A 13,797-nucleotide genomic window follows, 5' to 3' on the forward strand; every position below is an offset into this window, starting at 1 on the left:
AGCAGTGAGCACATAGGAATAACCAAGGAGCACCGTCATTGTTCCCCGGTCACACGGATCTAACAGCTATATCTTTTTTTGCGAGGTAATTTATTTATTAAATGCAGGGCACGATTTGTTCGCTCCGAGGAGAGAGACCCCTGCGGTCCTGCGCTATACAGCGTGAAACACAGATCGTACCCCTGATCACCCCTGATCGGAGGGAAGCTCACCCCCGGAGGGAAGCTCACTAGAGATGAGCGAGCACCAAAATGCTCGGGTGCTCGTTACTCGAGTCGAACTTTTCGCGATGCTCGAGGGTTCGTTTCGAGTAACGAACCCCATTGAAGTCAATGGGTGACCCGAGCATTTTTGTATATCGCCGATGCTCGCTAAGGTTTTCATTTGTGAAAATCTGGGAAATTCACGAAAGTGATGGGAACGACACAGAAACGGATAGGGCAGGCGAGGGGCTACATGTTGGGCTGCATCTCAAGTTCCCAGGTCCCACTATTAAGCCACAATAGCGGCAAGAGTGCCCCCCCCTCCCAACAATTTTTACTTCTGAAAAACCCTCATTAGCAAGGCATACCTTAGCTAAGCACGACACTACCTCCAACAAAGCACAATCACTGCCTGCATGACACTCGGCTGCCACTTCTCCTGGGTTACATGCTGCCCGAACCCCCCCCCCCCCCCCGCACGACCCAGTGTCCACAGCGCACACCAAAGTGTCCCTGCGCAGCCTTCAGCTGCCCTCATGCCACACGCTGGCCTCATAGCCACACCACCCTCATGTCTATTTATAAGTGCGTCTGCCATGAGGAGGAACCGGAGGCACACACTGCAGAGGGTTGGCAGGGCCAGGCAGCGACCATCTTTAAAAGGGGCGGGGCGATAGCCCACAATGCTGTATAGAAGCAATGAGAAATCCAATCCTGTGCCACCTCCATCAGGAGCTGCACACGAGGGCAAAGCAATGGAGAACCCATGTGCCACACACTATTCATTCTGTCAAGGTGTCGCATAGCTCAATCGACACTGCAAGGGGAAAGCCGTCTGCGCTCTGCCCCCTACCCAAGTCAGTCAGTGTCTTTGTGCTAGACAGGTCAAACACCGCGATGGGAGCTAAGTTTGCACCAACAGCATAGGTGGGTCCTAGGAAACCCAATACATGAACCAAAAATTGATCTGACCGGCCAAACATGGCAGACTTGCACCGCGACCACGACATAGGTCTCGGCCCCCAGCTTCAGCAATCCTAGGCAGGAAGCGGACTTTCACTGCACCCAGGACATAGGCCTCTGCACAAACCCTCAGCAATCGCGTGCCTACAGCGGACTCCAATGCTAGCGTAGCTGTGTACGTCTCATTAGCGCTGTATTGCTCCTGTAGTTTGTCCCAATGCAGTGCCCCGGATAGTAGAGCTAACGTCAGATTAAATACAGGTGGGCTTCGGCCCACACTGCATGCCCCAGTCAGACCGGGGTTTTTTATAAATAGTCACAGGCAGGTACAACTCCGCAATGGGAATTCCGTGTGCACCCACAGCATGGGTGGCTCCCTGGAACCCACCGGCGGTACATAAACAAATCACATTGCAGTGCCCAGCACAGCTGAGGTAACGTCAGGTTTAATGCAGGTGGGCTTCGGCCCACACTGCATGCCCCAGTCAGACTGGGGTTCTTTATAAGTAGACACATGCAGTTACAACTCCGTGTGGACCGACAGCATAGGTGGGTCCCAGGAAGCCACCGGCGGTACATAAATATATCCCATTGCAGTGCCCTGGACAGCAAAGCTAACGTCAGATTAAATGCAGGTGGGCTTCGGCCCACACTGCATGCCCCAGTCAGACTGGGGTTTTTTATAAGTAGACACATGCAGGTACAACTCCCTATTGTGAAGTCCGTGTGGACCGACAGCATGGGTGGGTCCCAGGAAGCCACCGGCGGTACATAAATATATCCCATTGCAGTGCCCTGGACAGCAAAGCTAACGTCAGATTAAATGCAGGTGGGCTTCGGCCCACACTGCATGCCCCAGTCAGACTGGGGTTTTTTATAAGTAGACACATGCAGGTACAACTCCCTATTGTGAAGTCCGTGTGGACCGACAGCATGGGTGGGTCCCAGGAAGCCACCGGCGGTACATAAATATATCCCATCGCATTGCCCAGCACAGCTGAGGTAATGTCCGATTAAATGCAGGTGGTCTTCAGCCCACACTGCATGCCCCAGTCTGACCGGGGTTTTTAATACATAGACACTAGCAGGTACAAATCCCTAATGTGAAGTCCCTGTGGACCCACAGCATGGGTGGCTCCCTGGAACCCATCGGCGGTACATAAATATATCCCATTGCAGTGCCCTGCTCAGCAGAGCTAACATCACATACAATACAGGTGTGCTTCGGCCCACAGTGCATGCCCCAGTCAGACTGGTAATATGTACCTTAACAGTAACCGCGTTGGTGGGAATGTGGTGGCGACTGCGGACCTAGTAGCGCTGTTTTATTTAGTTGGTTTTCGGAATGTGGCCAGGATTAAGTGGGCCGTGGCGGGGGGATGGTGGGGGGGCTTTCTTGTGTCGGTAAAGGTGAAATTCTTGGACTGCCACCAGACGGACCAATGCAAAGGTATTTGCCAAGAATGTTTTCATTGTTGGAGGAGGAGGGAGCTGTTTTTGAGGCACTACGTGTCCTCTCCACGTGTCCGTGGTTATATGCACCTTAACAGTAACCGCGCTGGTGGGAAATGGCCTCGCCACCATCATGTCTTTGGGAAGCCTCCGTTTCCACACCCCGGTGACATAGCATTAGCAGCGGTATAGGCAGAGCCCAGAATTAGTAACATTTCAGCGGTAGCATTAGGCACAGGCCCCAGTAACATATCACTAGCAGCATTATAGGGGGAGCACAGTATTAGTTCCATTTCAGTAGTAGTAGCAGTCAAGACAGGCCCCAGTAACAATTCCGAAGCAGCAGTATAGGGGGAGCACAGTATTAGTTCCATTTCAGTAGTAGTAGCAGTCAAGACAGGCCCCAGGAACAATTCCGAAGCAGCAGTATAGGGGGAGCACAGTATTAGTTCCATTTCAGTAGTAGTAGCAGTCAAGACAGGCCCCAGGAACAATTCCGAAGCAGCAGTATAGGGGGAGCACAGTATTAGTTCCATTTCAGTAGTAGTAGCAGTCAAGACAGGCCACAGTAACATTCCCATTGCAGCAGTTTATGGAGATAACAGTCTTTTTTACATTTCAGTATTTGCAGTATAGACAAGGCCCCAGTTACATTTATGTAGCAAAAGTGTAGGCAAACCCCACACACCTTGCTGTAGCATGAGTGCAGGCGAAGCCCATAAAAATTACTAGGATTACACTGTAGGCGAGGGCCCAAAAAAATTGGTGTACCAACAGTACTAATGTACCTCAGAAAAATTGCCCATGCCCAACCAAGAGGGCAGGTGAAACCCAATAATCGCTTTGGTTACTGTGGCTTAATTTGTAACTAGGCCTGGAGGCAGCCCAGTTAAAATAAAAATTGGTTCAGGTGCAAGTTTCAACGCTTTAATGAGAATTGAAATGTATAAACATTGTTTACAAAAGTAATATGACTGAGCCTAGTGGGCCTAAGAAAAATTGCCCGTTCGGCGTGATTACGTGAGCTTTCAGGAGGAGGAGCAGGAGGAGGAGGATGAATATAATACACAGATTGATGAAGCTAAAAGGTCCCCGTTTTTTATGGTGATAGAGAACGATGCTTCCATCCGCGGGTGCAGCCTACGTATTGTTTAGGTATCGCTGCTGTCCGCTGTTGGAGAAGAGAAGTCTGGGGAAATCCAGGCTTTGTTCATCTTTATGAGTGTAAGCCTGTCGGCACTGTCAGATGACAGGCAGGTACGCTTATCCGTGATGATTCCCCCAGCCGCACTAAACACCCTCTCTGACAAGACGCTAACCGCAGGACAAGCAAGCACCTCCAGGGCATACAGCGCGAGTTCAGGCCACGTGTCCAGCTTCAACACCCAGTAGTTGTAGGGAGCAGAGGCATCACGGAGGACGGTCGTGCGATCGGCTACGTACTGCCTCACCATCCTTTTACAGTGCTCCCGCCGACTCAGCCTTGACTGGGGAGCGGTGACACAGTCTTGCTGGGGAGCCATAAAGCTGTCAAAGGCCTTGGAGAGTGTTCCCCTGCCTGCGCTGTACATGCTGCCTGATCTCCGCGCCTCCCCTGCTACCTGGCCTTCGGAACTGCGCCTTCTGCCACTAGCACTATCGGATGGGAATTTTACCATCAGTTTGTCCGCCAGGGTCCTGTGGTATAGCATCACTCTCGAACCCCTTTCCTCTTCGGGTATGAGAGTGGAAAGGTTCTCCTTATACCGTGGGTCGAGCAGTGTGTACACCCAGTAATCCATAGTGGCCAGAATGCGTGTAACGCGAGAGTCACGAGAAAGGCATCCTAACATGAAGTCAGCCATGTGTGCCAGGGTACCTGTACGCAACACATGGCTGTCCTCACTAGGAAGATCACTTTCAGGATCTTCCTCCTCCTCCTCTTCTGGCCATACACGCTGAAAGGATGACAGGCAAGCAGCATGGGTACCCTCAGCAGTGGGCCAAGCTGTCTCTTCCCCCTCCTCCTCATGCTCCTCCCCCTCCTCCTCCTCCTCAACGCGCTGAGATATAGACATGAGGGTGCTCTGACTATCCAGCGACATACTGTCTTCCCCCGCCTCCGTTTCCGAGCGCAAAGCGTCTGCCTTTATGCTTTGCAGGGAACTTCTCAACAGGCATAGCAGAGGAATGGTGACGCTAATGATTGCAGCATCCCCGCTCACCATCTGGGTAGACTCCTCAAAGTTTCCAAGGACCTGGCAGATGTCTGCCAACCAGGCCCACTCTTCTGTAAAGAATTGAGGAGGCTGACTCCCACTACGCCGCACATGTTGGAGTTGGTATTCCACTATAGCTGTACGCTGCTCATAGAGCCTGGCCAACATGTGGAGCGTAGAGTTACACCGTGTGGGCACGTCGCACAACAGTCGGTGCACTGGCAGATTAAACCGATGTTGCAGGGTCCGCAGGGTGGCAGCGTCCGTCTTGGACTTGCGGAAATGTGCGCTGAGCTTGCGCACCTTTCCGAGCAGGTCTGACAAGCGTGGGTAGCTTTTCAGAAAGCGCTGAACCACCAAATTAAAGACGTGGGCCAGGCATGGCACGTGCGTGAGGCTGCCGAGCTGCAGAGCCGCCACCAGGTTACGGCCGTTGTCACACACGACCATGCCCGGTTGGAGGCTCAGCGGCAAAAGCCAGCGGTCGGTCTGCTCTGTCAGACCCTGCAGCAGTTCGTGGGCCGTGTGCCTCTTCTCTCCTAAGCTGAGTAGTTTCAGCACGGCCTGCTGATGCTTGGCCACCGCTGTGCTGCCACGCCGCGCGACACCGACTGCTGGCGACGTGCTGCTGCTGACACATCTTGATTGCGAGACAGAGGTTGCGTAGGAGGAGGAGGGTGGTTTAGTGGAGGAAGCATACATTGCCGCAGATACCAGCACCGAGCTGGGGCCCGCAATTCTGGGGGTGGGTAGGACGTGAGCGGTCCCAGGCTCTGACTCAGTCCCAGCCTCCACTAAATTAACCCAATGTGCCGTCAGGGAGATATAGTGGCCCTGCCCGCCTGTGCTTGTCCACGTGTCCGTTGTTAAGTGGACCTTGGCAGTAACCGCGTTGTTGAGGGCGCGTACAATGTTGCGGGAGACGTGGTCGTGCAGGGCTGGGACGGCACATCGGGAAAAGTAGTGGCGACTGGGAACCGAGTAGCGCGGGGCCGCCGCCGCCATCATGTTTTTGAAAGCCTCCGTTTCCACAAGCCTATACGGCAGCATCTCCAGGCTGATCAATTTGGCTATGTGCACCTTTAACGCTTGAGCGTGCGGGTGCGTGCCAGCGTACTTGCGCTTGCGCTCAAACAGTTGCGCTAGCGACGGCTGGACGCTGCGCTGAGAGACATTGCTGGATGGGGCCGAGGACAGCGGAGGTGAGGGTGTGGGTGAAGCCGGAAGACGGTCGTGCCTGTGTCCTGAGAGGGGGGTTGGATCTCAGTGGCAGGTTGGGGCACAGGGGGAGAGGCAGTGGTGCAAACCGGAGGCGGTGAACAGCCTTCGTCCCACCTTGTGGGGTGCTTGGCCATTATATGCCTGCGCATGCTGGTGGTGGTGAGGCTGGTGGTGGTGGCTCCCCGGCTTATCTTGGCGCGACAAACCTTGCACACCACAGTTCGTCGGTCGTCTGCACTCTCAGTGAAAAACTGCCACACCTTTGAGCACCTCGGCCTCTGCAGGGTGGCATGGTGCGAGGGGGCGCTTTGGGAAACAGTTGGTGGATTATTCGGTCTGGCCCTGCCTCTACCCCTGGCCACCGCACTGCCTCTTCCAACCTGCCCTGCTGCTGCATTTGACTCCCCCTCTGAAGACCTGTCCTCAGTAGGCTTAGCAAACCAGGTGGGGTCAGTCACCTCATCGTCCAGCTGCTCTTCCTCCGAATCCTCTGTGCGCTCCTCCCTCGGACTTACTCCAATTACTACTACCTCACTGATAGACAACTGTGTCTCATCGTCATCGTCCTCCTTACCCACTGAAAGCTCTTGAGACAGTTGCGGAAGTCCCCAGCCTCATCCCCCGGACCCCGGGAACTTTCCAAAGGTTGGGCATCGGTCACGACAAACTCCTCCAGTGGGAGAGGAACCATTGCTGCCCATTCTGGGCAGGCGCCCGAGAACAGTTCCTGGGAGTCTGCCTGCTCCTCAGAATGTGTAATTTTAATGGAGTGAGGAGGCTGGGAGGAAGCAGGAGCAGCAGCCAGAGGATTCAGAGTTGCAGCAGTGGACGGCGTAGAAGTCTGGGTGGTCGATAGATTGCTGGATGCACTTTCTGCCATCCACGACAGGGCCTGCTCACACTGCTCATTTTCTAATAAAGGTCTACCGCGTGGACCCATTAATTGTGAGATGAATCTGGGGACACCAGAAACTTGCCTCTCTCCTAATCCCGCAGCAGTCGGCTGCGATACACCTGGATCAGGAGCTCGGCCTGTGCCCACACCCTGACTTGGGCCTCTGCGTCCTCGCCCCCGTCCACGTCCTCTAGGCCTACCCCTACCCCTCTGCAAGGTGTAATACTAGATCAGCAGAAACAGAATGCTGTAATTAAATGTGCCGCTTATTGGCCTGTGGTTGGAGGCTGAGTTCGCGTACGTAACGCACTGCAGAGGCAGGAAACAATTATGCGCAAGGCTGGGTATTAATTCACCAACTACTACACCTAGCAGAGACGCTGTAAACGGAAGGCACTGACAGGCAGGCCAAATCTTGTATATTTTTTAACTTTGTGGGAACAACCACACTGCCTATATAGCCAGTATACCTCTTTCACCTTTCCAACTGTCCCTGCCTCACCAGTACTGCCCCTATACTCTGTAAAATGACTGCAGACTGAGGACGCAATGCTCTGCACACCCGATATACAAAAAAAATAAAAATTGTGCAACACTGCTCCCAGCAGCCTCAACAGTACTGCACACGGTCAGATGTGGCCCTAAGAAGGACCGTTGGGGTTCTTGAAGACTAAAATAACACCTAACACTCTCCCTATAGCAGCTACAGCAAGACAGCACTTTCCCTGATCTCTGTCAGCGTGCATCTGTGGCGAGCCGCGGGCGGGGCAGATTTAAATACTCGGGTGTCATCTGATCTCCCCAGCCACTCACTGCAGGGGGGTGGTATAGGGCTGGAATGTCACAGGAGGAAGTTGTAATGCCTTCCCTGTGTTTCTATTGGCCAGAAAAGCGTGCAAATGTCTCAGAGAAGAAAGTGAAAGTAACTCGAACACCGCGTGGTGCTCGCCTCGAGTAACGAGCATCTCGAACACCCTAATACTCGAACGAGTATCAAGCTCGGACGAGTATGCTCGCTCATCTCTAAAGCTCACCCCTCTCCACATTTGCCCAATTGTTGCTTGCTCCTTTCGTTGTAACGCTGCTAGGCAGTAATACTTTATTACATGCAGTTGTAGAATAATCAATGTTTTTCAGATTTAGAAATGTGTTATGATGGTCTTGCCCAACACCCCCTGCTGTGGATTAGTTAGTTTAGCCCTGAACCCCTGGACATTGGTAATAAAACCCCAGAGATGGAACTGAGAGGTTGATATAAAAGGAGCTGGTTGGGCTAAAGCACAAGGAGTCTGCAGCACATGGGGATCCAAGTGAGAGCTGCCCATGGCAGTTGGACAGATAGCTGTGACCAAATAGGTCATAGTTATCAGTATTTCTCTTTGTGGAGCTAGTGATCCCAAGTCTGCTACATTTACTGTTGCTGATTAGTTCTTTTATGTTTGGTGTGTTGGTCACCAATATGACCCATTGGTAACCACTAAGTCTTATGCAGTTCTAGTAGATCATACGTGGTTATATCATGCCCACAGTATGATCAGTGTAATGGATAGTATCTAGACAGGGCCAGTATTCAGTATAGGGATAGCGATAGATCAGTTGATCGCTGGCCCATAGGGTGAGTAGTGGTCCGGTCTCATTGGTAGTGTAGTTAGGCTTGCCATCATCATCTGCCTTCCTGTTTGATGATCGTCGTATGAAGAAGCTTCTAGTCATCATCATCATCCTCACTCGTCCCTTGACCTGCAGTGGATCCTCCTGTTATTTTTGAGGAATCCTGCGTCTTCCACCAGCTACGGGGGCCCCGGCCTCAAGATCTATTTTACTTCTGAGGTATTGTGTATGGGACTCCTTGCACAAATATATAGTCGGATATATAGGTACAGTTCATTGGGACTTCTAGCCTAAATATTCACTACTGTTCTACTCAATGTAATGTATATCTGTGATTATCCCAATAATGACTTTATAAAGTTGCTGTGAGTTTACAAAGGCTTCGTCCTGAGTGGAAGCACTGAGAACAACTCATTCATACACCCATTCTTCCACTCAGTAAAGGTGCCAGGTCTCCATGTCCCGTACGGGTTCGCTCCAGGGCCTGTTGGGGAGGATTATTATTCATACCCCCCAACCAGGGTTACACAGTTAAAGTGGTTTTATGAGACTTACAAAAAAATACAGTCTTAGGCCGGGCTCACACAGGCGTATGATTACCGCGTCAGTGAGTGCATCCTGCAGCAGCGCCAGTGAGTGATTACAAGCCGGGAAGCTGCGGCACCCCAGCTGCTAATCACTTTAATGGTAACCCGACGTCCAAAAACGGGACACATGGTCCCAAAGCAGGACTGTCCCACTTAAATGGGGATGTCTGTTCACTTTAAGAAAACTGAATGACAGATCGGTCCGTCTAAACAGGCAGTTGATCATCTATGAACGACTGCCTGTTTACTGTGAATGAAGGCAGGCCGTCTGGGATGATCCCCACCCCACTCTGCTTCCATTCATGATAATTGTTCCTCAAGCACAGGATTGATCATCGTTGAGGTGACCTGTTGTCCCGTGTAAGAGGGCCCTAAATCTCTTAACAATTGGTTGAAGGCCTATTGCATTTATATAGCAGCGTTGAGGAAGAAATCACATGAAAAATGTTGTGGTCTCCTCCAGCATGTAGACATAGTCCCTGAGACCTGCCGTAATTTTGGTGGTTATGCCTGGTTCAATTATGATGAGCTATTAAGACAAAAGCTCATAGTTTATCCTGGTATTAAATGGGATAACAAGCATGTGGGACTATGACTCCGTTTCTTGACAGGGAGAAAGCATTATTGTTCCTGAATTTGAAGTTCAGGGTTGTACATCTGAGTTCTGCCAGTTGGCATAAGGATGTTGTTAGAAGCTAGGAGCTTTTGGAAGGTAGCACTAAGGCCTCACACACACGGGTGGGTTTTTGCTATGGAATCCGGAGCAGGCGTTGGGCTCCAGATTCCACAGCAAGAACCCTCCATAGCATGCTATGAAAAAATGATTCTTCACACACACAAGTGGAAACCAATTGTGGTTTCTGCTCGGGGATGAAAAATTGCAGCATACTTCATTTTACTGCGGTTCCCGCATGGACTGTTTCTATTGAAGTCAATGGAATCCGTCCGACCCGCATCCCGTCCACAGTTGACATCGCAGGCGGACCACGAATTCCACAGGAAAAGCAGGAGTTTGAAAAAAAGAATGTACAGTGCATTTCCGATGGCGAGCCGTGCCGACTATCTGCAGTACAGAGAAGCCGGAAGAAAAGAGGTTCGTGCAGACGCCACTGCCTGCACACACAGGTATGCAGGGTCACCCGCCGCGGTCACAGACGGATTCCGTGCGGGATTTCCCACGCGGAATCCATGCGTGCTTTGTGCATGTAGCCTTATTTCTAAAGTTTTTTTTTTCCAGGTGACTTTTTTTTTTATGGCTACGAAGGGTTTAAGCTTCCTTCCATGTTAGGTTGTCAAAACCTTTGAAGGAGGATCTTGAAGTTTTCAGGTCTATTGTCTCCATGCTCAATGGTAGAGATATGTGGCAGGAGGACTTTGTTGACAATCAGGCTCTGAGGTTGTTCACGGACGCAGACTCAACTATGCTAAATATTTTCATGGGACATTGGTTGTCGGAGCCTTTGCACAATTCGTGGGTTTAGCTGGTCTAATAAAGAATTTGGTCCTGTTGGATACTCTTTCCGGTGGCGGTATCTGTCTGGGGGTTTCGTGACCCAGAGTTGTCACTACTCAGTGTAAGGCCTAGTTCACGCGGGCGACACAGCATCGTCGTGACAAAATCATAGCGATATTGCATCGCTGGTCTGTGTGATATCGCTGTGGTTTCTCACGGTGATACCACGACTTTGTAGCACCACACGTGAGAATTTTCGGGTGGGGGCTTGAAATCACAGCCAGCACTCGATGAATGTCTGTGATTGGCTCATCGAGTGCTGGCTGTGATTGGCTAAGCGTCAGCCAATCACAGCCAACTCTTCCAGGTGGCGGCGATTTTTCAATCTCCGGCCAGAAGAGAAGAAGCAGACAAGTTTCAAGGACCGGGAAGAAGGCGCGGCCAGGCTGAAAGCGCTTCTAGGTAATGTATGTGTATTTTTTAAATTTTTTTCCTGCAGCTAGGGCTTAGATTATACCTCTGACAGTAGGATTTCCTATTGTCAAAGTTGCATCGCATCACACGAAAATCGCGTTTTCATGCGATGTGATGCAACAGAGAGGAAGGCTCCATAGGGAAACATGGGCTACAAAACCTCACGAGTCGCGGGCATATCGCCGGACCCGCAAGGTTTTTGTGTCGGGTTGTTGCATGCTACAAAATATCACATGTGTGAAGGAACCCGTAGGAAAGCATGGGCTTCACATACATGCGATTTGTAGCACCGCAACAAAATCGTGTGACTTTGTCGCCCGTGTGACCGAGGCCTTAATCTTGCTCTGGAAACTAGGATGGGATAAATATATGTTTTAAGTGTTTTACAAGTTGTGATGGTTTAATATTCTCTTTCCATGGGCTGAATTGATGGCTATATTGGAGTTGGTGAATGGAGTATCAGAGAGTGTAAGACAGAGAGATAGGACAGCCTCAGTTGCTCAGTAGTATTTAGTGTATTTGTCCCGCCTTTCAGCCCCTCAGGTCTATGCTGCTGGATGACCCCAAAAGTTTATAAAAACCCTTGTACAGTTCCAGAATCTTGGGGAAAGGGAGCAAATGAGGTGTAGCAATAAGTGTAGACTGCTGATTAAAGGAAACTTATATACAGACTCATTTCCTATCCTGAAGGAGTGAGGTGCCAGATACAACGTTGTAGGATTGTTCCCAGGGCCCCAGTAAGAAACCTGGATAGGCAGTACGGGAATATTGTGTAGAAACAATGGTATCTCCAGTCATCATCTCCTGAGTTGGATGTATAGAAATGGATTGTATGTAGAGATGAGCGAGTACCTAAATGCTCGGGTCCTTTTCGTCGAGCTTTTCGTAAAATTCGAGAGCTAGCTCTATTCGAGTAACGAACCCCATTGACTTCAATGGGAGACTCAAGCATTTTTGTATGGGACCCGCCTGTTGCCGAGCTTTTTTTATTGTTCTCTTGTACAGGGGAACTACTTCATTCACACCATCATGTCGATCATCTAATAATGTTTGTAGTCAAGTTGTTCTCTTGCAGTCTATGGAAGAGCGCACACACAGCCTGCAGCTTTGAGTCCACTGCATGGTCTGTGCCCTGCCTTTTGAAGTTGACAGCACGGGCATCGGGAGGTGGGTAGTTAAAAAAGATACCCGCCCGGACTCCTAGAAACCTGCCATAACTTAGTTTATAGTGCTCATAGCTAATGACAGGTTCTGTTTAATCGGTAATAGAGAGGGGTGTGGGGTTGGTGGAAGTTGTCAGCTCATCTAATCCTTGACCAGAAGTGCTCCTCCCTCCAGTGCCATGGCATCTGACAGGTGATGTCCTGTGTTGTGGCCTCCTATTGGCTGCAGGAGTCACGTGGGTAAACAACTACATGACTGCTACAGCCAAAGTAACCAGAAGACTGGAGCTGGCAGTGGGGAAGTAGCACAGCAGTGGAGAGGTGAGTTTTGGGTGTTTTTTTTATATGTGAGTCAATAGTTAATTACTCGGAAATGCCCTTTAAAATCGGCATATAGAAGACATGTTACAAACGCAACATTACAGAAATTTCCTGAAGATGTCATGTCCCTTTTTGACTTATGTGCAGAGTTGCCCAATAGACCTGCTATGCTTTCAAATAGCTTAATACATGTTCCCAGACTCATAAAATACTGAACTAAAATGTGAACCGGTGATCTCAGCTGTTATTATTAGGGTGTTTAAAAACTTTCAACCAAATAAATTAGAATATAAAAGAAAATTATCACAATTTATGAGACCATAACCGGTTATAAAGTCTCTCTATAACTTTACTCCATAGTGTTTTCCCTGTCCATAAGGGATATAGAAAGAAGTTGCTCTTGCCCGGAATGGAAAATGACTAAAGGGAGTGCTAGTAGTGATGAGCAAGCATACTCGCTAAGGGCAATTGCTCGAGCTGCGGGGGAGAGCGGGGAGGAACGGAGGGGAGATCTCTCTCTCCCTCTCTCCCCCCCGCTCACCCCTGCTGACTGCCGCTACTCACCGCTTCCCCACGCCGGCACCCGAACCTTTCGTCTCGAGCGGGCAGGTACTCGCTAAGGGCAATGCTCGCTCGAGCAATTGCCCTTAGCGAGTATGCTCGCTCATCTCTAAGTACTACCTTTCCACAGAATCTATGGATGAATTACTGCGTGAGAAGCACTATAATGTTGAAAAAGTTAGAAAGAAGAGAACAGTAAAAGATTAAATGTTTTCCGGTTTGGGAACTAGGAAGAAACATGTATTTTCTATCCATGAAAACATACAAGACTTAAACATTAAAGAGAACATCCTGAAAAACATCTCACAATTTGAGTAAAACTATCAAAACATAAAATAATCATTTTCTCCGGAGGTTCGGCTGAAAGATAACATGGGCGAAAAGGCCAATTTTGCATGGCAGTTTTGTGGTCAGTATTTTGCAGCAGTTTTGTAGGCCAAAATCAGATGAGGATCCAAACAACAGAAGAGGTACAAATCTTTCCATTGTTTCTTTGTTCTTCCCATTCTTGGTTTTGGCTTACAAATACTGAAGCAAAATATTGAGCAAAATACTGCCTTATAAAAGTGGCCAAAAGCAGAGATCCTTCTCGAGAAGTCCTGGGAAACTTAAGCAGTTGTGTTAAAAACCAATGTGGCCTCTACATGTGTTGCTAGATCCATGCTTAAGTTCCTGGGTCAGTTTAAAAAAATCAA

The sequence above is a fragment of the Eleutherodactylus coqui genome, chromosome 9 (genome assembly GCF_035609145.1).
Source record: "Eleutherodactylus coqui strain aEleCoq1 chromosome 9, aEleCoq1.hap1, whole genome shotgun sequence".
NCBI classification, from domain to species: domain Eukaryota; kingdom Metazoa; phylum Chordata; class Amphibia; order Anura; family Eleutherodactylidae; genus Eleutherodactylus; species Eleutherodactylus coqui.